Source organism: Papio anubis, chromosome 9, assembly GCF_008728515.1.
Source record: "Papio anubis isolate 15944 chromosome 9, Panubis1.0, whole genome shotgun sequence".
Taxonomy (NCBI): Eukaryota; Metazoa; Chordata; class Mammalia; order Primates; family Cercopithecidae; genus Papio; species Papio anubis.
The window spans coordinates 123,646,129-123,671,250 of record NC_044984.1 but is presented as its reverse complement, the minus strand read 5'-3'; the positions used below and the strand labels follow the sequence as shown (position 1 = coordinate 123,671,250).

The 25,122-nt window shown below is 42.6% G+C and overlaps 1 protein-coding gene across 1 annotated transcript in view; it reads left to right on the top strand.

Moving 5' to 3' along the window:
- Positions 1 to 25,122, top strand: part of TMEM132D (transmembrane protein 132D) — an 835,026-nt gene that overhangs the window by 665,557 nt on the left and 144,347 nt on the right.

Below are 25,122 nucleotides of genomic sequence, written 5' to 3'. Positions count from 1 at the left end.
ATGCATATATGTAATTTCCAGAAAAATGCAAAGCTATAATAAAATAAAAACCCATTAGGAGTTGAGAGAAAGAATTACCCACAAAAGAGAATGAGTGAACTTTTTTGAGGTGATGCAATATTCTAAAACTGGGTTATAGTGATTGTTGTACAATTGCATGCATTTATTTTTATTTATTCTTATTTTATTAAAAGTGATCTCTTAGAAGAAGGAAAAAATGCATAAATTTAATAAAACTCACTGAACTGCAATTTATGAAAAATGAGTTTATTATAGGTAAACTATACCTGAATAAAGCAGTTATGAAATGCATAGCACAGCAGAGACTTGTGTGCTGTGGGAAAAAAACTCAATGTGGTAGTCTGCCCTCAAAGATAGAATGAGAGTAGCATAAATTCTAGTTTTAATTTGACTAGAATTTTTATTAAAGTTATGCAGGAAAGCTCACTGTGTCACTCTTAATGAAGTGTCTCAAATATGGCTTAAACACATTTAATGTACATCTAATGAGGTTCTTTGGCCAACTAATTATTGAGCATGTTTAATGGAGTTTAACAATTGCATATAAGATGCTTAACTCTTTCTACATAGATCTATCCTTATCAAAATACTTTTAAGATAATGGATTTCACCCACATAGATTGCCTTTGTGAATAAAAATCATTATATTCTCCCACAATAATAGTACTTACATTTCTATCTGTTATTAAAACCTATCAGATTAACATATATTAACCATTAGTATTGACATCCTGTGTGGATTTGTGATTCTGTGAGCTTACCATATTTTAAAGAGATTTAGACAAAACAGGGAATTTCATGCAATATGCTTCATTTTTGTAAAAGCAGAAAAAATATACTGGTTTTGTGTTTGGGGCAGGTGAGAACAAGCCTGTAGGTCATTATAAATCAGATGTGGAGAGATGTAGCTTTTTCAAGGCACACACTTTCAAAGCCAAAGTCAAGCCTAGATTTATTTTCTTGAACACACAGAGTGGGCATTAACATAAATTCTCCTGGAACGGATGTAAAAAGATTAGTGATTTAACAGTTGCTACGGAGCCTACAATGAGACAGGATTGGGAATCCTTTACTTGCGCGTCAATTCTAAGAACTTTATTACAAGACAGATCATGTCTCTTCAAAATAGCTTCTCGGGTTCCACATTTTCAAACCCCCCTCGGTTTGCAAATGACCAGCAGTGCATTCTCCATGCCTGTTCTCTCCTTTTAATTTCTATTCCTTAATTTCTTAGCATCCTTCCTGCATTGCATTAAAGCAGCTGTGGAATACATTTCTTATTTTCTCCTGCAGTCACTTTTATGAAGTTTTCTAAATGTCATCTTCTAAAGTCATATTTTGCCAGGGAGAATTTACATTTCAAAACCTATGTTTATGCACATATCTGATTCAATGAGTGAGAAAATGAAACAATCTTTATAACCCTCATTAAAGATGTGGTTTGAAAGTCAGGATATGCTTTTACATTTGATGTGGTTTTCTTTCTCTTTTGCTAGGAACATCCTTTCCAAAAACTGGGTAGGTTGTGATTTTTTCAAAAAATACATACTTTACTTTTTTTACTGCATCCATTGACCCTTAAAAACAGAGAACCAATTGTGTAAAAAAATAATAATAATAATATCATCCATAGGCCAGGGTTAGCCGGGTGTGGTAGCATGCGCCTGTAGTCCCAGCTACTCGGGAGGCTGAGGCAGGAGAATCCCTTGAAACTGGAGGGCAGAAGTTGCAATGAGCCAAGATCACACCACTGCAGTCCAGCCTGGGCAATAAGAGTGAAACTCTGTCTCATAAATAAATAAAATTTAAAAGTTAAAAAATAAAAGTCAGTAATATCAGTTTGTGATTTCAACCTATGCTTCCATGTTACATTGACATAATTACTTTGTTCTTTTCAGACTTCCTCCAACAAAGCAGGAAGCATGTTTTATAGAATCAATCCTGCCCTCACCAAAAATACATCTTATCATGAGGCAGGATATAAGAGCTTCCAAAGCTGCTACAGCAGAACATCATTTTAAAAGGGTAAATGATCATTTGTGGGGCTTGAGGATAGGAAGGAAGAATAACTCAGGGAAAGAAAAGAACCATTTTCTGAAACTGGTACCATTCATTCATTCATTCATTCACTCAAGAACTGTTGTGTGCAGACGATGATAGCATATACTGTGATGAATTCAGCAGCTGCTGGGGACACACAGGGCCCCCACCCTCATGTATCTTGTAGTCTAAAACAGGAGATGGACAATTTTAAAAGTAATTTAAACATAAATAAACAAAATAAATATGCATGTACTTATATTAACATAAGCATAAGATAATTTCTAACTAGGGGCTGCAAAAATGAAAAAGGAGGCATCGTGGTGGGGATTGAATGGGGAGGTGATATGGTTTGGCTGTGCGTCCCCACCCAAACTTCATCTCGAATTGTAATCCCCACGTGTCAGAGGAGGGACCTGGCGGGAGGTGATTGGATCAGGGTCGCGATTTCTCCGGACCTGGCGGGAGGTGATTGGATCAGGGTCGCGATTTCTCTCGTGCTGTTCTCATGATAGTGAGGGAGTTCTCATGTGATCTGATGGCTTAAGTAAAACCTCTTTTGTTTGTAAATTACCTAGTCTCGGGTAGTATCTTTATAGCAGTGGGAGAACAAACTAATACAGAATGTGATTGTGAGCTGGGGATCTGGGGCAAATAGTAATAGTTTGGTGGTCACAGAAGCCCTGGGAGGTGAAGATATTGGAGCTATGAGGTCATGCCCTGCACTGGCATCCTGTCTCATGTGGATGGCAACTTAGAATCTCTCTAGACCAGAAGGCAGTCTGACCTGCAAGGCAAAGCTAGCATGGTGCTTTCTGACCTTGGCTCTGGGCAGAGTGTTTTCCCCTTACTTCTGTGTTTACTTTATGGCACGATCATTGTCTTTTACCATTTCTGAAGCATTGAGCAGAAAACATTTTGCCTAACACTAGTTTGCCAATTTGCCCTCTCTGTCCAGTCATCTGTCTTGAACCATGTCTGAGTATATGTGTATTCACAGGTCCAGCAGAGTGGAAGGCACTCTGGAAGCACTAAGGAAGGTGACCATTTTTTGTGGATAAAACTCATTCTCACTGATCCTCACACTTTGCTGCCTATTAGAATCTCTTGGGAAGATTTTCAGCCTCCCAAGATCCGGGCTGCAACCCATGACAACGAATTCAGAATCAGAGTGTGAGACCCACTGCCAGTATTGTTGAATCTCCCCAAGTGATTCCAACGTCCAGCTAAGTTTGAGAACCACTGAGTGAGAGTTACCTGCAAAGAAATGAAAAATAAATACTTACTGGTGCCCGAGTCCCACTCCCCAGAGGTTCTGATATAATTGGAAGAAGTAGGCCCAAGGCATTGAAATTTTGTCAGAGCTCCATGGAGGGTTATATTCTGTAGACTTGGTTAAGAACCACATCTCTGGACCAACCTCACGTGCCCCAGGACCTTAGGAAGAAAAGATAGTTTGGCGCTGATGTGTTCATATTTTCTCATGTAATTATTAAGCTGTTGGCCATTGTTAGGGTCACCATCTCAGCCGGCTGATTTTCAGCAAACCCATAGCCAAGTGGGGATTGAACCCACGACCTCAGCCTCATTAACACCGTGTTCCCACCAGCTGAGCTCATCCGCCACAGCTGCTTTCTTGGCTGAACGTCAGTTGGGATGCTTCTGCCAAAGCCCTGCTTAATGAAATAAAAATAATAATAATAATCATGATGTAACACAAAGTGGTTATAGTGTGGACCTCCCAACCAATAAAAGAACAATTGGTTATTTTCTTGCTCTGAACTGGAGGAAATCTGATGACGTTTGACTGCTGTAAACATGTAACACATTTTATACTTCTAGCTTCAGGAATGGGACAAGATTTCCCAGTTCCAGCCAGAAAATGTAAAGCCGTGGAGATATGCACAGGGACCCACCAACGATATATGTTGCTTCCAACATGGATTAAAATATCAAAGAGAACATGGTCATAATGCACATTCTCTGTTACAAATGGAAATTAACTGAAAAAGACTTCAATGCTGATTCAAAGAGTGCCCCAAGAGCCCTGTATTATGTCCAAGGACATGCTTGAATCTGGCATGCCAGGAAGCACTTGCATGAGGCTGCCTGAACTTAGCCCTAGGCTTCGTGTTGAACAGCATGAAAGACCTGGCCTTCTAAAGGTTATATTTTGATGTGGTTGAACAGACAGCAAATTCATAACAAAAGAAAAGGGAGGATTTCTGAGAGTGACGAATGCTATGGAGTAAATAAACAAGATAAGTGGTTTCAAAGGTTTTTCCTAACCCTGGCTGCATATCATGATGGCTTCATTGAAGGTGATTACCGGAATGGAGGGAAGTGGCTGGCAGGTTTGCAGTCCATCGAGCATAGCGCTAACCCGATGATCTCATGGATATGGCATAAGCCATCACTCTGAAGGTTTCACATTGAGCAACTAGGGCACTGTTGCCCCATTTGCTGAGATTTGAATACTGATAGCAGAGCAGATTTGAGAGAGGATGTCAAGAGTTGCCTCTTGAACCCAGTGAGACACCCAGTGGGTCTGAGACACCCAGTGGAGACATCAGCTAGGCAGAAGAATACTCCTGAGTTCATGGGAGCCCTCAGAGGAGAGATCTGAATCTGGAACTGATCAGGACATCAACACCCCCGGACTGGATGAGATCACCTTCTAGGGTATGGTCTCCACAGTAGTGTGGCCTCACCCCATCCTGCAGAGACCCCGAAAATGGAGCTGCTTTGCTGTAGCATACATTTCTCTGTAGTTTCAGACAGTTGAGAATGAGACCAGTGTCCATAAACTTGATCACGGAGCTTCATTTTGAAGAAGGGTCTAATAATCATCTTCATTTTCTCCAAGCCCCTGTGGCTTTCATCTGTCATCAGTGGGGTGGAAGGACAGGACATGAATCATAGAATCGCAGCCCCCCACACACAGAAAGAGCTGAGAAAGGGCATGGCCAGGCTGGGGAGCCCCCACACACAGAAGGAGCTGAGGAAGGGGATGGCCAGGCTGGGGAGCCCCCCCACACAGAAAGAGCTGAGGAAGGGGATGGCCAGGCTGGGGAGCCCCCACACACAGAAGGAGCTGAGGAAGGGGATGGCCAGGCTAGGGGAGTAGCAGAGACTGCTGATGTTCTTCCTTTCCAAGGAGTCCCCCTTCCCGGGGTGCATTTCCTTGGTCAGCAGGTTAGGAAGTCTAAGTCAATGCATGGGTGACCGTGACCAATGTAAAACCCCAGATTGATTTTATCCTGCCTCCCAGAATAATCTTAATTGCATCCACCCTCTTCCCAATTAGTGTGGGCAGAAGACATGCAAATTCATTTTTACATTAGCCTAAGAGAAACATAATTAAGAAGTGAAGGCAAGAAAATGCACTTAATGTATGCCAGGGCCAAACTGCAAATGACTTTTGGGCTTTACACTATTTGGGATTAGCCACATCACTGCACCCTCATCAGCATAGATAAACAAGACTTGGCTCCCAGCCCCACCAATACATCTTGCTGAAATCCCTGTGGCTTGCAGGTTAAAAAAGGACTTCTAAGCACTTTAGGTGCCTCTGGAGGGTTAAAATTCTAAACAAGACCCACTTTTAGGTTTACTGATTTAGTTAAATGAAGTCTGAGAGCAGCTCTTTGATGTTTATCAATTTTCTATGTCCTTTCCATACCAGTCGAATTAATTCCTTAGTTTCATGTACCATGAGACTGATAGGCTTCTCCCAGCCTATGGAAAATTCTGTAGCCTTTGACAATTTGATATGCATTTTTCTGTAGTGATATAGTAGAGGGCTGAGAACCCATTTACTTCGAGGCTGCAGGCAAAACCTCCCCCCGTTTCAAAGAGCAGACGCTTTATGCTATCAAGAGGACTCTATCAACAGACACAAATTAAATATTCATGCTGGGTTTCATGGAACTGCTATTTGGAAGCTATAAACGAAGTGTACGTTTCTTAAAAGAACCTTCATTATCAACATCCGTAGTTGTCAATCTTTGATATATGCAGAGTGTACTCACCAGCATTTGTGTCATATTGTCAGACTTTTCTTATCAGGGAGACTGATACATCACCGGGTTTAGTATTTCTGATACAAAGAGTAGCTTGTTATTTTAAAAAGTTACACCTGAAGCTGAGTGTTCGCCCTGTGCCCGTCACATCTCTTATAAGTTTTAGCCTCCACTGTTGGAACTGGACAGCGTTTGGCACAGCTGGATCACACGTGTATTGCTGGTCTAGAGGCATCTCAGCAAGGGAGCCTGGATTCAGACCCTCCCGGAGAATCTGAACCTCCCAATTCAATGGAGGAGTCAGCTCTGGAGAAGCGCAGAGAGAGGCCACATTCATTGTGAATGCGAAGGACACATTCACTGAATGATGCCCCAGAATTGCTGAACTTCTGATTTTCCAAGACAAACCAGAAGTCCGGATCTTATGCATATTTTCTCATTTTCAAATGTTGTGATCCACTGAAAAAGAATTAAATCTGTACAGTCCAAACAAATCATTTCCATGGGCTGGATGCTGTCCTCAGAACCCTAGTTGATTAACTGATTGTAACAGCATCAGAATTGATTTTTGTTACATGGAAAGCATTAAACCTGTGTGCCTTGAGTATTATTCAGCGGTGAAAGGAACGAAACACTGACCTGTGCTACAGCATGGATGAACCATGATGGCATCACATTACGTGAAAGCAGCCAGTCTGAAAAGACCACATATCACATGATTCGATTCGGGTTGAATATCTGGAACTGGAAAATTCAGGCAGACAGAAAGTAGATTTGTGATTGCCAGGGCTGAAGCGCGGTGGTAGTGAGGGGTCGGGAGGTAGCTAAGGACATAGGACTTTTTTTTTAAGGCAATAAAAATGTTCCAAAATTTTGACTGAGGTAATACTGTACATACTGTGGTAATACTGCACATATCTGTGAATATATTAAAAACTAATGAATGGCACACTTTAAACAGCTGAATTTTATGGTATATGAATTTTATTTCAATAAAGCTGTCCAAAGCAAAAACCCATAACAACACAAAAATGGAAAACCTCTAGGTCTTGAGCAAGGAACTGACATTTTTAGCACACAAAACCAGCCCACGAAATCTGTGGGTTCCGCACCACTCCCCACCGGATTACTAGACCCATCACGCTAAACTCAGTTCAAAAGTTAAACTACAGTTTCTAACAACCTTAGGTCCACGCAGGTTCTCCAAAACACACATCTCACACTTTTTGACGCTGTCCACACCATGTTTTGTTACCATCCACCCAATGTTGCCCAGCTAACGATTATAAAGGGGGAAAAAAATTCATCATCTTGTACACAGGGTCAACGTCCTGGGATGCCCAGGCAGCCTCCGCCTCACATTTAAAATCAGGTAAATATTGTGGTTTCCTCTTCCTTGGAAATTCCACTTTAAAATCATTAATCTTAAGAATAAAACTGACTTAAAGTCTTAAACTTATTCACGTGGCTTTGTCTTATTAATGAAGAGAAGGATGTACAACCCCATTATGTGGGGGTCCAGGGTTAATCCAAACCCCTCTCCTAACACAATGCCTTGAAACGCCTGGGATTTATAACATAATCAAGTGTCTTCGGAAAAACTCCCACTTGTGCCGTATATATATGTATATATGTGTATATATGTGTGTGTATATATGTATATATTTCCTAATGCAGGACAGATGACAGATTTTCTTAGTGGATCAAAAGAAGTTCTTGTTATTATTATCACTTGGCATCTTCTGTAGCAGTTAACATAATAAATAAAAATCCATATTTGGCCACATGCTTGAGGATGTCAGGAACGTGTGGTCGATTGGTTTAGCAGCTTACTAAATTTAAACAGAGGCAGTAACATGGCCTAGGTTCTCCCCAGAGTTAGAAACTCCTCCTTGAGGGGATTTCAGTACCGCTGCCTAATCAGCTTAAGGAGTTAATTAAACAGCTGTCACTTAGCTTCTTAATTCTGAAACGATGCTAAATAAGATTTGAAATTAGTTATGCAAAACTAAGCAATGTGTTTGTGATACAGGAGATTTCTTCAGGCGGCTCAGAATGAAGGACACCTTAGTCCCAGACAGCAGGGGTTGTGGGGTGACCCAGAGAAATGAATCGGGGGTCCTGGGAAAACGTTCACCTCATTGTTGCGTCCAGACAACAGGGCAAGAGTTCCAAATGAAGCCACAAAGGGGAATCCTTAGGTCAGTGCACCCTGCAAATGTATTTGTTCAAACTTCACAGTGCATTTCACAAAAAGTGAGCCAAATGTAAAAGTTAGGAGATCTCACCTACAAATATTGATTCTTGGCTCCTCTGGGAAAATCAGGACACGGGTCAGTCTGGTTCACATTCCTACAAGGCAGCAATTACCTGGAGCTGTCACTTCCCCCTCTGGCTTAGGTGTGAGGTCCTGGGTCACCAGGTGACTATTACCACCTCCAAGGCCCTGGGTTGGAACCAGAGTTTGACACCACATCCTGGGACGATTGTCTGGGCCAAGGTCTGGTGCCACAGCAGACAAGGGCAAATGGTATGAGAATCTTCCTGTCCCTTGAGATGCTTCGTAAGTCCTAACCTGTGGGCTCTGCAAACCCACGTGAGTAGGTAGGTGTGCATGAGAAGAGATGCTCAAGGCCCGTGCCCAGGGGCATTGCCCTGTGATCCTGGCCAGACATTTCCTCCAGAGAGAAACCAAATGTCAATTTGCATAGAAATGAAGGTGGCCAAGAACTCACATTCCTATAGTTCATTCACCCTTTCTTATTGCAAGCCTCCAGTGCTTCACTGAGAGTTCACTGTTCTTGGCAAAGAAGTCCCATCCCAGAAAGAAGTTTAGTTTCCAGAGCAAACACATGAGGCAAAAATAACACACAATCAACATCACCCTTGAAAGTCCCTCAAACCACTCATAAAATAGAGCTTATAAGGCTCAAAACTTCTCATCTTTCTTTTAGCATTGACACGTTATTGTTCCTTGGCTGAATACCAAGTGGAGTTATTGGCTCACGCTCAGGGATCTTGGGTGTGACAAATATGTGTCTTTAATACTAAAGCTACTGACAGTGCAGCGAGATGCTCACACTGTGAGTGGCTGTAGGGGCTGAGGGTCACTGGGGAAGCAGCAGGTTCCTGCCTCCTATGCTGCAGGACAAACCTGAGTGCATTGAAAAGCACAGCAGGTTATGTCTCCTTCCCTCCTCTTCCTCTCCTGCCCTTCCTGTCTCTCTTGCTTTTTCTTTTTGCCAGGAGCGTATTGAATCCGTGTAAGTCATTGCATATGTTAGGATACTACTAATAAGCAGCCTTATTTACAAATTAATAATGCCTAGCACAGCTTTAACACTTTGCCTGCATTAACTCATTGGATTCACATAAGGACTCTCTGTGGTAGATACTACTTGGAACCTTGTTTTTCAGATAAGAAAAATGAGATGCGGAGAGTTTCAGTCACTTGCAAAGTCACGAAACATGGAAGGGACAAAGCTGGGATTTGAACACAGGCCGCCTGAGTCCAAAGGCTGTCCGGGTGGCACACAGAAAAGATTCTCCTGCATCTCATTTAACTCCACGGTGAAGATGGGGAAACTTGGCCTCCCAGAACTGACATACCTTGGCCAAAGTCCCACATCTGATGCTGTGTAAAGCTAGGACTCAGATCCCTCAGACCAGGTCCCTGTCTCCACTCCCAGGCTGGTTGAGGAGGTCTTAGAGTCAGGCAGCGTGGATGACGCCAACAATGGTGAACATGTAGCTTTGCTTAGCATGTGCCAGTTGTGTCAGTAACCACCTTTCACGTATGAAATCCTTCCCATCAACCCAATAGCATGGAAACTTTCCAGTCCCCATTTTGCAGACGAGAAAACAGACACCGTGCAGTCACTATTTTGCTGAAAGTCACAGAGCTAGTCGGCACAGGAACTGAGATTCAAAGCCAGGCTGTCTGGCTCCAAAGCTCGCACTCCTCACCCTAAGTTCTCCTGCTTCCCTATTTATTTTATATAATATCTCTAATAAAATATAAACAACGTGTACACTGATGATTTCCACTCAGAGAGATTAAGGAAGATGTAGCATTTGAGTTGGGCCTTGAGTTTGCTTAGGATAATTAACAACAACAACAAAAAACAGTTTCTACCTCCCAGGTTCAAGGGATTCTCATGCCTCAGCCTCCCCAGTAGGTGGGATTATACGCGTGGGCACCATGCCTGGCTAATTTTGTATTTTTAATAGAGACAGGGTTTTGCCATGTTGGCCAGTCTGGTCTCAAACTCCTGACCTCAAGTGATCTGCTGCCTCGACGTCCGAAGTGCTGGGATTACAGGCATGTCCCACCACACCCTGCCTGCTTAGTGTAATTTTTCATAGCAAGCTCCACTAGTACAATAAAATATTATTTCTAAATAGACTATATTCTGTTCTTGGAAGGTATGTCTGTTACCTAAAGCCAGCTCTGGTTGCACAAAGCTCACTGTATACAGTGGAGTCCATACTTGCTGGTGACATGAAGAAAATCAAGAATTTTTGCATTATTTTCTACATTTTGAAAACTTCTCCCATTTTAAATGTGTGTATTTAAAACAAATCTTGTATCAAGTAAAAAGAAGTCCTGATTTATGCAGCAGGTCTAGAGAACATATTCATTGGAACAGAAGACAAAAGATTCTGATGGGTGGATCCCCGGGAAAATGGCAAGGTCAGTGAAGAGCTTGGCAAAACCTAAGATTATGAACAAGGTAAACTGTATTAACAAAAAAGGAAAAAAAGAAAGGCAATGAGTAACTCCAGGAGACACAAAGTATTATAATGAAAGGAAATAGAATCCAAGGACAATTCTTCACCCCACTGCAGTGGTTCTTAACTGAGGGTAATTTTTCTCCCTCAGGGGACATGGGTGATGACTAGAGACATTTTGGGCTATCATACTCGGGGGATGAAGGATGCTACTGGCATCTAGTGGGTAGAGGCCAGAGATGCTGCAATGTACATCTCACAAGGCACAGAACGTCCTGATAACAAAGAATTATGCAGCCCAAAATATCAATAGTGGCAAGTCTGAGAAAGACTGCTTCACAGTGAACAATATTTGTAAGAGTATAATAGATATATTAGTGGATTTCAACCCTGAGATCCAACCTTTGTACAAAGCACAGATGATTTCATTATGTTTCAGAACACAATGTAGACGTTATCATCCTTGAGAGTACAAAAGTAAAAGTTAGAAATGAGAAAAGTTAGGAAGTTAACACCAGAGATGAACCAAAGAGGAGCTTTAGCGGGGCTAATATTCTCATCTTGCAAAGCGGGAGGTGGGGGTTATCGGTTATCTATTGCTACACAAGAAACCAGCAAACCGTAGTAGCCTTATTACAGCATCAGCCATTTATGTTATGTTCTGCCCTGTGGCGCCCGTGGGATCTACAGGACGCTGCCAGGTGACTTCTGCTTAGGGTCTCCTGTTGAGTGCGGCAGGTGGAGGCTGTGGGGCCTCTGAAAAGCCTCTGCATCTACACATCTGCTGTGGGGGATGCTGATTATAGTCTGGGAGGTTGACCAGATCACCTGCCTGTGGCCTCTCCACACGGCCAAGGCTTCTGCACAGCATGGTGACTGAGTTCCAAGAGCAAGAGCCCCCAGAAAGAAAACAAGGTTGAAGCTGTCTTGCCTTTCGGGACCTAACCTCAGAAGTAGCAAGCATCGGCCAGGCGCCGTGGCTCATGCCTGTAATCCCAGCACTTTGGGAGGCCGAGGCAGGTGGATCACGAGGTCAGGAGATCGAGACCATCCTGGCTAACACAGTGAAACCCCATCTCTACTTAAAAAAAATACAAAAAACTAGTGGGGCGAGGTGGCGGGTGCCTGTAGTCCCAGCTACGCGGAAGGCTGAGGCAGGAGAATGGCGTGAACCCGGGAGGTAGAGCTTGCAGTGAGCTGAGATCCGGCCACTGCACTCCAGCCTGGGCGACAGAGCAAGACTCCCTCTCAAAAAAAAAAAAAAAAGAAAGAGAGAGAAGTAGCAAGCATCACTCCCACTGCATTCTGCTTGCCACTTCTGAGGCTAGGTTCCAAAAGGTGATACAGCTAGAGGTGAGTCCTAAGGCCACCCTGGATTGAAGGGAGGGAAACAAGACTCCACTTCCATGTGGCAGGAATGTCAAAGAATCTGCAGACGTGTTCTTCAACTATTCAGGGATCGAGGCGTTATCTCTTTCTCATCCCAGCTTTATTGAGGTATAACTGACAAATAAAAATTGTATATGTTTAAAGTGTACAATACGATGTTTTGATACATACATACATTATGAAATGATTGCCACTATCAAGCTAATAAATTCATCACTTCCCAGAGTTACCTTTTTTTTTTTGTAGTGAGAACATTTAAGATCTATGCTTTCAGCAAATTTCAAGTAGATGATATATTATTATTAACTATACTAAACATGCTGTACTAAACATGTATCAGGTCTACAAAACTGACTCATTTTGTAACTGAAAATTTATACCCTTTGACCAAAATCCCCACTGTTTCCCCCAACACTTCACCCAGTTCCTGGAAATCATCCTTCTACTCACCATTTCTGTGAGTTCAACTTCTTTAAGTAAGATGATGCAGTATTTGTCTTTGATTAGAGGTGCATTTCCTTAAAATTATAAATACAGTCAATAGAGAAATCAAAAGGGGAACGTGATCATATTGCCTGAGAAAGGAGAGAAAGTAGAAGGCAGTGGGAGATCAAATTTCATTGATCACACCAGGAAATCAGTAGCTAAAGTCTAAAACCACTATATCAAAGAAGGGGAATAGAGCATATTATTTAGATATGTAGGGGAAAAAAAATCTTTATAACATAAAAGAGTTGAAAACAGTTGCCTGAAGGAAACAAAAATGGAGTTAGGGAAGGGTGGATGCCTGCTATGGAATTTCATTGTAAACCCTTTCGGAAGGGTAACATTTTAACAATGAGCTTGTATAACCTTGATAAGATTTTGAAATTTACATTAAAAAGGAAGGGAAGAGCACCACACATTTGGTGTGTTTCAGTGGCTTTGAGAAGCCAGCCTCACTGGGAGAAGGCATGAGCACATGGCCAGCCTCATGTGGGGTCTGCAGTATGAAATCTTGCTGCCTCCCCAAAGGTAGAATTGTTTTATTTTATTTTAGTGTGAGTACCAAAATGCAATCACTCTCCATACCATGCCACAGCCACTAAACCCAAGAGCTGATGTACTTTAAGAAACAGAGTGGTATATAAATCTGTTTGCAGTGCAGGTGACAATTTGACTGATACTCTGCACTTGTCAAAAGAAGCACACAGGTTATTTATAGCAACACAGCATTATTGCTAATTAGATGTTGTATTTCTATGGCCATCTAATAGCTCTTATGTTTAATGTGGAAGAAATAAAAAACCCACAGCCCATCATTATTGCAGTGTTTGCTATTTATTTGGGAGGCCAGGGGTAGGAGTTGGGGGTAGGGTGGCTGGAGTAACAGAGGTTGGCCAAACAAGCAAAAGACAAGGACAGGGTGATTAGTCGTTATTCCACTGATTAGGTTACTGACCTTTGTTGGGAAATGAATTGAAAGGGTTTTTTTTTTTTTTTTTTAAAAAGTCAACCACAGTTAGGAGGACACATTGAGGAATAAAGGGATGTCAGACCTCCATACTAACTTAGGCTGGACCTGCCTAAGCTCATTACAACAGAAATCAGAGCAGTCCACCAGGAGATGAAGGGCTGGCCACCCAGCCCATGGAGGAAATTTTAAGGTTTCATACCTGAGCAATCTATCCCGCTGCCTGGGAGGAGAGCCCAGAATGTAATGATTATGTATAGAGCGAGTTGCTGAAGCTCAATTTGGAAAGTGTTGTGTATTAATCAGGATAGCTTGGGTTATATTGGAATAAAAAGTTGCTCCCAGATCACATTGCCTTAAGACGAGAAGAGCATAGTTATTCCTCCTGCTCTATGTCCTGTGTGGGTCAGGAGGAAGCTCTTCTCCACATAGTGACTCAGGTGACCAGGCTCATGGAGGCTCCAGCATCTCCTCACTGTATCATCTGGAATCCAGAGCCTCCTTGGTGGCCGTGTCAGGTGAGGAGAAAGAACAGGCAATTGAACATGGAAGCTGTATTGCTTCAACCCACAGGTAACAAACAACATTGATCCGTAAATTTTAGTGATTTGAAGTGTTCACAGGTCTCTTCCTAACTGCAAGGACCTGTAAAATACGAAGGAACAAATGGCGTATTCTCAGAGCATTCCTTTGTCCTCTGTAAACTGGAAATGACCTGCATGGCCGGCCCAGCACCACCCAGCATGGTTGCCCAGGCATCTCCTCTGATTGGTCAGTGACTATGCCATCCCTGGGGTGATTGTTGGGCTTTTTTTTTTTTTTTTCCATTTTTAAATATTACATCTGAATATGATATAACAGGAGAAAAAAATATTTTTATAGCTGATCTGGACATCTGTCTTTAAGAGGTATATTTCTTTGTCCATGAAATGTAAATTCACAATTCTTATATCCCTTTGACATTTAATGTCCTCAAATTGAGTCTGTGGTGGACAAAAGAATCTTACAAGGTACCATTTCTTTACGTCCTTGGGAGGTGGGGTCAACATAGAGGGTAAATAATTCCAATATTTAAGAGAACGAATAGACTTAGCAGAAAATGCATTTCTGTACCGTAACATCAGGAGAACACGAGGCCACGGAGTGTTGACGCATGTAGTGGAAAACTGTTGCAGCTGCCCACGAAGCACTCTCTGAGCTTTGAGAGCTCTCTCCACTGTGTAAATCTCATCCCCCCGAGGTACTTTCCGAAAATCGACTTGGCTCAGATTTTCCTGAGAGGCAGCAACGTGTCTGTGAGGGTAAATGGGCTTGCGAGCCAGTCCCTGCCAATTGGATGCACCTGTGTGAGATTTGTTTCCAACGTGGGGAAAAGGAAGTGTGTGGGCATCCATTTTGCTGGCTTAGATTGTGGGAGAGGCAATGAGGTTCTAGAACCATCTGTCTGATTTGTAAGCTTTCTAGTCATGACAAGTAGCAGGTTCTTGGCGGCCCACTCTCTGGTTCCAGGCATTGCTCTTGGGAAGTCCACTGAAATCTATTTCTTTAATCCCATCCATAATCCTGAAGAAATCCTTTTCCACTTGAAAGGGGTAGAGTGGATTCTGTTGTCTGCAACTAAGATCCCTGACTGCTACAATATTCTTAAAACTGAATATTATGTGCAAGACGTTTTGAAGAGTGGGTAAATATGATGAGAAATGAAGTACCTAGTTTAGAAAACAAATATATTAGCAATTCAAGAAGTTGCCCACATACCCGGAAGAGAGTAAGAACGTTGGAAATGGCAGACAGAGGTGAACTGTGGTCCCAAAAGGTGCAAGGCCAGCTCCCTATATGGTGTCAGCCCTACTGATGTGGAGCCTTCATCGAGGGCATGTGTAGCCTTGATCTCTGGATGACCTGTAGGGCTACCACCATGTTTGTGTCCTTGGTTTAATGAAGTGTTTGATATGGTCTTATCAAGTGAGCTTTCAGCCTCTCCAAGAATTATAAGCACACAAGTGAAGAAGTATTACTTCTGAAACCTGCTATTTAAATCAGTGTAAATGCTGGCCACACACCTCCATGCAAATGGCAGGCCCAGGGGTGCCCCCTTTTCAAAAAGTCAGTCACATTTTTGTTCCCTGCTTTATGGGGAATTTCTCTCCCTGCATGGGAGCAACTGAGTCCCTTTCTGGAGCTGCTGTCTCTGGTGCCCTAACACACCCTCTTGGCCCTCGTTCATGCTGGGCAGTTGCACCCATGTGAGCGAAGACTCGTCATTCCCTGATGTATTAGTCTGTCCTCACACTGCTAATAAAGACATACCCGAGACTACTGGGCAATTTATAAAGGAAAGAGGTTTAATGGACTCACAGTTCCACATGGCTGGGGAAGCAAGGGCACGTCTTACATGGTGGCCGGCAAGAGAGCTTGTGCAGGGGAATTCCCATTTATAAAACCATCAGCTCTCATGAGACTTATTCACTATTACAAGAACAGCATGGGAAAGACCTGCCCCCATGATTCAACTACCTCCCACCAGGTCCCTCCTGTGACATGTGGAGATTATTACAATTCAAGGTGAGATTTGGGTGGGGACACAGAGCCAAACTCTATCACCTGAGCGGGCCCCACCTCCAGGCATTAAGGGCATCCACATTTTGCTCCAGGCTTTTCTGACATCATGGGAACCAATTCCTAAGCATGGAGTTTACACTCCTGGGGAAACCTGTAACCCCAGGAATGCAGGCTTCTAGCCTTTAATCAACCAATTCTGGGAGAATCCTGCCTCTGTAAATCGAGTTCCTCTGGGCACAGCTGCAACCTTGACAACACACGATTGTGTTGGCTTCCCCGTCACTGTCTCCTGCTGCTCACGCCTCACTCCCACCTCCTGCAAAGAGGTTAACTGCACCCTAGCCCTTTTCTAAGGTCTGTTTTGGGGGGAATTCAAATGAACAAGATGTCCACGATGCACAGTGGTGACTGAGGTTGCTAATTGCTAAAGAAACAAAAAGTTCGCATCTCAATGATGGTTTAGAATAAACCTCAAAAACCAATATACTTTCATCTAATCACCTTTCTGGTCAACTTCATTCAGTAGGGTACAGTTATGTGCCATATAACAACATTTCAGTCAACAATGGACTGCGTATACCACTGTGGTTCCATAGGATTATACTACTGTATTTTTATTCTAACTTTTCTATGTTGAGATACACAAATACTGTTTACCATGGTGTTCCAACTGCCTGCAGCATTCACTGCAATCACCTGTCGTACAGTTGTGCAACCCAGGAGCAACAGGCTGTGCCATACAGCCAGGTGTGTAGTAGGCTCTGCCTTCTAGGTTTGTGGAATATACTCCATGGTGTTCACACAATGATGAAATCACCTAACAATGCATTTCTCAGAATGTATTCCCATTCTTAGCAATGCCTCACTGTTCATTGTAAGCAAAATAAACCGATTCTCACTACCTAACATTTTTTTAAAAATGAATTTATTGCAAGAATACAGGCTCTCTCAGAGGATGAATTAAAAAGCTGGACAAAAAGCCCTCAGAAAAGGTAGGAACCAGGACAATGCTAGAGATAGACCAGGGTAAATGGCATAGACTTCTCAGGTGCCACGAATGAGACAAATGAAATCCAACTCTTCTTGACCCGGCTTCACTCCCTTTGTGTGAAATTCAAGTCCCAGGGAGAGAGGCTGCTGGTCCTAGCTCCAGAGATGCCTGCCTACTCTGCCTACTTTTGAAGAGGGGAGAGAGTTACTGTGCCCCGCCAAGCATCATGCAAAGGAGAGGTGATAGCTTCCCAAAGGAAAATGGATGTCATCTTATACAAAAGGAGGTAGGAAAGGCAAAAACTGTCTATCCTAGTGACTCATTGTTTTCCTTTAAAAATGTTATGAGGAAATGTCTCAATATGTAACTCAAATCCTGTTTGTTTGAAAGTTTATGCCTACTGTCTCATGACTTTATTAACAGTTAAGCCCTGTAAAAAAAAAAAAAAAAAAAAAATGCTACCTTTTTGCAAGTCTCCAAGCTTAATGGGCCGGTTAGCTTTTATGTCCATTTCTTCAAAATGCCCATTTCTTAAATGTGCCTCACACAGAGTTAAGGGATGGGAACACACTGCTTGGAGGTTGAGGTGTCGGGCTGTGAGCTGTTCTGGTTGGATAAGCCTGATACCTTCCCCAAGCCAATTTTCCACAGGGCAGGGAAGGCTGGAGGTTCAGCTGGCGCTCCATTTCATTTGCTATATGGAATGTTTGCTTCCTCTAACCTCCTCCAGTGGGGTGCTCAGATTGGGTGTGTTAATCACTGTGATGTTGAGCCGTGTGTCCTCTCTGTGACACCTCTCTGTGTCCATGTGTTCTCATCATTTAGCTCCCACTTATAAGTGAGAACATGTGGTATGTTGTTTTCTGTTCCTGTGTTAGTTTGCTAAGGATAATGACCTCCAGCTCCAACCATGTCCCTGCAATGGACATGATTTTGTTCTTTTTTATGGCTATATAGTATTCCATGGTGTATAGTTAAGCACTTTGATGCTTTTGTTTAGGAAGGAATCAGTTGACGCAGCTCACATTACACTATTTTTATTTCTTCTAACATTATTCATCTATGTTAACATATATGGGATCATTTCACAACCATATATTAAAATGGCAAGTGATCTCCAAAGAGGCTATAGTAACTTTAGGGGAAGAAAAGAACAACAACAACAAAATGTTTTTTCTCATTACAAAAAAATAAGTCAATTTAACTTACTCGTTTTGACTTAAGACCGATGAGAAATCATGAGGGGGTCCCCTTTCAGGTTGCATCAGTTAAGATGGTGATTATCTGTGAGTAACAGAACTTGGAAATCAATGGTTAGAATGAGCAAGCTCTTAATTCTCTCTGCAAACGTGCTTGGAGGTGGATGCCGAAGGTGAGTGTGGCCATGCTTCTAGCATCCAGGCACTTCCTTTTTGACTAGTCACTGTATTCAGTTCCTAGTGCTGCTATACTGAAGTGATAAAGTAACACAACATGGTGGCTAAAAACAAGAGAAACTCACTCCATCAGTGTTCTGGAGGCTCCAAGTCTAACACTGTGGTGTGACCAGGGCCGTGCTCCCTCTGGAGGCTCTAGGGAAGCATCCTTCCTACCTCTTCCAGCTTCTGTAGGTTGTGCCAATTCTTGATATTCCTCAGCTTATGGATGGATCATCCCAATCTCTGGGTCCATCTTCCTGTGCCATCCTCCCTGTGTGTCTGTCTGTGTTTTTTCTTCTTGTAAGGACACCCACAATACCACTTTAATCCATTAAGACCATGTCTCAACTAATCACATCTACAGATATACTGATTCCAAATAAACTCACATTCTGGGTCTCCAGGTGGACATGAACTTTGTACTCAATCCACCGTGGTCATCACTCATCTGTGCTTATTTATCAGACATTTCGGAGGGCATTTACTAGTTACCAGGCGCTGTTCTAAACACCCTACAAATATTAATACACCAAATCTAGGGCAAACCCAAGAAGTACATACCATTATTATGCTCATTTTATAGCTGAAGAGAATTAGGCACTAAGAGTTAAGTAACTTGCTTGGAGCCACCCAGCTAGTAGTGTCACAACCAGGATTCAAACATAGGCAGTCTGATATGGTTTGGCTGTGTCCCCACCCAAATCTCATCTTGAATTTTAGTTCCTATAATTCCCACATGTTGTGGGAGGGACCTGGTGGGAGATCATTGAATCATGCATTCGGGAAGTTTCCCCCATACTATTCTCGTGGTAGTGAATGAGTCTCAGGAGATATGATGATTTTATTTGGGGTTTCCCCTTTTGCTTGGCTCTCATTCTGTCTTTACCTGCTGCCATGTAAGACATGCCTTTGTTCTTCCCTCACCTTCCACCGTGATTGTGAGACCTCCCCAGCTACCTGGAACTGAGTCCATGAAACCTCTTTTTCTTTATAAATCACCCAGTCTTGGCTATATCTTTTTTATCAGCAGCGTGAAAACAGACTAATGCACAACCCAACGAGAGATTCCCTGCACTTAACTATTAATAGTTCACTACACTGAAACCATGTGTCTTTTAACCACATACCACCACCTTTGAGTCACAAGATGCAGTTTAACTCCAGCATTATCTGTGCCTAGTGGGCAGGAAGAAAGGAAAAAGGAAAGACAACTTTCAGAATCTGCTTAGTTCTTGTTATTTTTTTCATTTTAATTTAATTTTAATTTAACTTTTATTTTAAATTAAGGAGTACATGTGCAGGTTTGTTACAAAGGGAAACATGCCATGGAGGTTTGTTGTACCAATTATTTCACCACCCAGGTATTAAGCCTACCATCCATTGGTTGTCCTGATCTTCTCCCTCCTCCCAACCTCCACCCTCCCATAGGCCCCAGTGTGTTTTGTTCCCCTCTATGTGTCCGTGTGTTCTCATCATTTAGCTCCCACTTATAAGCGAGAACATGTGGTATGTTGTTTTCTGTTCCTGTGTCAGTTTGCCAAGGATAATGGCCTCCAGCTCCAACCATGTCCCTGCAAAGGACATGATCTCGTTCTTTTTTATGACTGCATAGTATTCCATGGTGTATATGTATCACATTTTCTCTATCCAGTCTACCATTGATGGACATCTAGTCGATGGTAGATTTCATGTCTTTGCTATTGTGAATACTGCTGCAATATACATGCACATGCGTGCGTCTTTATGGTAGAATGATTTATATTCCTTTGCCTATATACTTGGTAATGGGATTGCTGGGTCAAATGTATATCTGTTTTTATCTCTTTGAGGAATTGCCACACTGTCTTCCACAAAGGTTGAACTAATTGACACTGCTACCCACAGTGTATAAGTATTCCCTTTACCCCACAATGTCACCAGCATCTGTGGTTTTTAAAAAATCTTTTTAATAATAGCTATTCTGACTGGTGTGAGATGGTATCTCATTGTGCTTTTGATTTGCATTTCTCTAGTGATCAATGATGTTGAGTTTTTTATATGATTGTTGGCTGCATGTCTGTCTTCTTTTGAGTTTTTGTTTTTTCACAAAATTTTCTGGAAGTCTTGCTAAATGACTTTTATTGATATCTTCTGGGCCAGAAATGTGCCACAGATTAAGGGCAGCCAAAAACTATAGTCATTTTATTTAGGCATGTTACAGCCACAAATGAAATTGGGGTTTTGTTAGGAAAAAAAAGGGAAAACAGGCATTCAATGGGCAACAAACTGTCTAACACAGAGATCAATCTCTTAAAGTGTTTTAAAACTTCCCTTGTGCAATGTTTTTCTCTATCCATTATTTTCCTCGTCTCTGTTTTAAAATTAATTTTCAAAGGTAAACATGAATAAATGACTATGCTGATACTTGAAGCATAAAATCAGGATACCGGAAACATGAGGAAATTTGAAAAACAAAAATCAAAATAAAGAAACACTCTAATTCTAGCTCCAATCCATCAGATCACCGCACGACAGATTACTTTAGTGATGTAGCAGACTCGGTCAGGGCCCTACATATTTCCCTTGTACCCTAGCGCAGCAGTGTACTCCTGACCAGGTCCAAGTGCCACCCTCCATCGGGAGCTTCCTTTGAAACAGTAGAAGTCTGTTTTGCCTGCACATGCAGTGGGCTGGAAGTGCTAACCAGTGGTCTGTTTAGGAGCAGCACTCAGGATTTGGTGTATAAATACCCCAGCTCCCTCAGCCCTCAATGAAATTATTCTTAGGTATATATTCTAGAGAATTTCCTTGTGGGGAAATACATCATAATATATTTCAATCCATTGAAATACATACACATTTACACACTGCTATGGTTGGAATGTCTGTTCCCACAAACCTCATGTTGAAATGTGATCCCCAGTGTTGGAGGTAGGGCCATGAGAGGTATTTGGGCCACGGGAATGAGTCCCTCATGAGTAGGTAAAGTCCCTCTCTGGTTGCAGTAGACTTGGGGCAGCGATGGAGTTCTCAGTGTTGTTAAGAGCCTGGCACTTCCCCTGTTCTTCTCCCTTGCTTCCTCTACTGCTGAGTGATCTCTGCACATGCCTGCTCCCTTCGCCCTCCTCCACAAGGCTTTCTCCGGATGCCCAGTCTTCCAGCCAGCAGAATCATGAACCAAACAAACCGTTTTTTCTTATAAATACCCAGCCTCTCTAGGTTTTTTTGTTTGGGTTTGTTTGTTGTTTGTTTGTTTTGAGAGAACGCCTCGCTTTGTTGCCCAGGCTGTAGTGCAGTGGCACAACCATGACTCACTGCAGCCTTGACCTCACTGGGCTCAGGTGATCCTTCCACCTCAGCCATTCAAGTAGCTGGGACTACAGGCATGTACCATCACAGCTGCATAAACTTTTTTCTATTTGTTTGTGGAGACAGGGTCTCACCGTATTGCCCAGGCTGTTCTCGAACTCCTGGGTTCAAGTGATCCACCTGCCTCAGCCTCCCAAAGGGCTGGGATTGCAGGTGTGAGCCACTGCACCCAGCCTGGTATTTCCTTATAGCAATACAAATGGACTAAGACACACACAGAATATACAATATATTTCATCATCCTCTGCAGGATCAGCTCCAGGTGCCCACTGTGGTAACTGGTTTAATCTACACAACTTGTTAGTAGCCTCCTTTTCCCTGTGTCACTTGCACACTCTCCTATTGAAGTTTCCTGAATGTCCCAGATAAATTTCTCTTGAATCTTTGTCCCAGGATCTATTTCCAGGCTGGCTCAAACTAAGACATGGCTCGTTATTTCTCCAGCAAGACAGGGACTGTTATTGTTTCCCTATAATGGATGACAGTGAGTCAGCCCCCAGGAAAAATATCTGAAAACCTCACTTTAATGGTTATACCTTTCTCAGTGCCACGTCCAGTCTATTCTCTGCTATTCTACCTCCTGCTCGACTCTGGAGTGCCGAAAGTTCTGTAGTGCTTTGTCAGAGACCCTTACTGGCACACAGATAATGCCCAAGTAGCAGAAAGGGTGTATGAAGTGACAATAAGGATTATGATTGGCTGATGGGAAGGAGATATGTTTTCTAAAGAGTCTGTGCCTTTATTTCCTAGGCTCTGAGGTGCTGTGATAAGGTGAACACACAGCAATAAGGAAGCTGAGCTTTCAAGGGTTTTCTGGGGTCCAAAAATTGAGCAGTTGTAGGTCATATCTCAAACAAAGCTAACGCTTTGCAGGTACTTCTGCCCCTGAACAAGGATCTCCTTCGTCCTCCTCTTATCTAAATTAAAGACTTTTGTGAGTCATCCCCGTACCATTTGCCTCCTGGAAAAAGCAAAGCTGTGCAAAAGAGAAAATTCTTGACGTCAAAGAATTGGAAATACACAGAGGAGGCAGGGAAATACCAAGCCTGAAGGCTCAGTCACTCAGCCCTACTGAGATCTTTGTGGGCAGAAAGACATATGCTATTCAGAGAAAAAGGCAACACCCCAGACATATGGGCTTGCAGCTGCTCATCAGTCACTCCCAGCGTCATTTCTCATTATATTAACCTGAATGTGCAAAAACATGAAAGGCCTTTGGATTTTATCATTGGAGTAGAGGTGCTCTTCACTTTTTACCACGAATGTGAGAAATTGTGTTCCCCGAGACTGATGTCAGAAGTGGCCACACTGCTCCCTTGTCTGTCTCTCTCTTTTGTGATGAGCCAGTTTCGGCCAGAAAGTTAAACAGCATTGTTCCACTTTTTCCCAGAGTACTACTTGTTCCTTTTGATCCTCACCCTTTAGAGTAGAAAAAAAATATTAGGTTGGTGCAAAAGTAATGGTGATTTTTGCCATTAAAGCTAATTTTTCCTGCCTGGAGCAGCAGGAAATGGCATCATATACTGATTTTGCCTCTTCATTTTTGTGCTATGTTTTTATTCGAATTAAAATAAAATCAGGCTGGGAACCCATAGAGGAGAAGAAGTGTATGAATAATGGGACTTTGAAGGCCTATGCATATTCCAACAGTTTAAAGCATGGTCTCTGAAATTTGGGAGCATTCCAAATTGGAGTCTTGTCTGTTAGAATTAAAATAATGAACAGTATATGTATTGCTACATCCAAAGCCTAACCCCAGTGAACTGGTTATAGACAAATCTCATCCCATAAAGAAAAAATAAGATCTTATCTAAGAAATAGTTAACATAAGGAAAATAGTTATGTCATTTTAGGATGATAAACTTCTATTCCTTCTGCTGGCATTCTACTAACAGGCATTTTACATTCCACATGAAAATCAAAGTAACAAGAATCTTTGCAAGCTCATCTCTCAAAATGACATGGATACAGCCCTACTGAGCTCGCAGTCTTAGAAGGAAAATAAAGCGATTGAATAACTATGAGTGAAAGTAAAATGACAGTTGTGTTAGATCCACCCTAACCAGCTCCTAGCACCCACCCAGACCTTTTACTGTTATTCTGTCAAGGAAAAGACAGATACAGAGTTAACAGAAGAAATGCAATGTGGCATGTTGATAAAACACCTCTTAGGGACACCACTGGCATGTGATGAGCTGAAACTGAGCAAAGAACATCGTGCACTAGGACTTGGAAGTTGTATTATACAGAAATGTGTGTTTATATTGGGACTTCTACGTTTTTGTGATAGAAAATGCAATCGCTGCAGAGAAGAATGAGATTTACTTACCAGGTCTTGAGGCTCAGTTTTCTTTATCTAAAAAATGGGCTCCTATGATCTCTCAGGCCCCCACCAATTAAAAAGTCACAAGAATCCTAGAAGAGTAACTGAGGATGAGCATGGGTACATTGGAGAGAGAGATGCAGGGTGTCATGAGATCCAGAGATGCTCCATGTCTGGGAAGCACCACCGAGGCCTAGGTGTGCCTGAAAAAAAGGGATTCATGCATAGAGTGTGAGGAGCTGGGGAGCAAGAAGGTGAGGACGCGAATCCCAGTCCTTTCGCTGTTGAGTCCTATTTATGCACTCGACAAATATTAACGCCGTTCATTGTAGCTAAGCTCTGTGCTAGGTGCTGGTGAGCAGAAAGCAGATACAGCCCCATGGAGCTTAGAGTCTGGACGAGAGATAAAGGGATTAAATAACTATAAGTAAAACAGCAACTGTTAGGTGCTACCAAGGGGAAAAGTTCAGGGCGTTCTTCATTCTGAAAGCAGATACTTGGGGCAAGCTGGGACACCCCTAAAGACACACGTCTTGAGCTGCTCTATGAAAGAAGGGTTTGCAGCAAAATGCATGTTGGGGTGAGTGTGGATGTGTGTGGTGCAGCGTGGATCACATCAGTGGGGATGTGGGAGTGCTGTTGGAGCCACAAAAACATTCTAGACACGTCTGGAGGCCAGGACCCAATAAAAGCCTGGAAAATTGAAACACAGTGAAAGAAAGCCAGAGCAAGAGAGCACAGAGAGTGAGGGCTCTCTCCCTGCCTTTGTCTCCCCCACATGCCACACACTGGCGGTGCAGTGCTGCTCATCTAAGCTTCTTGCA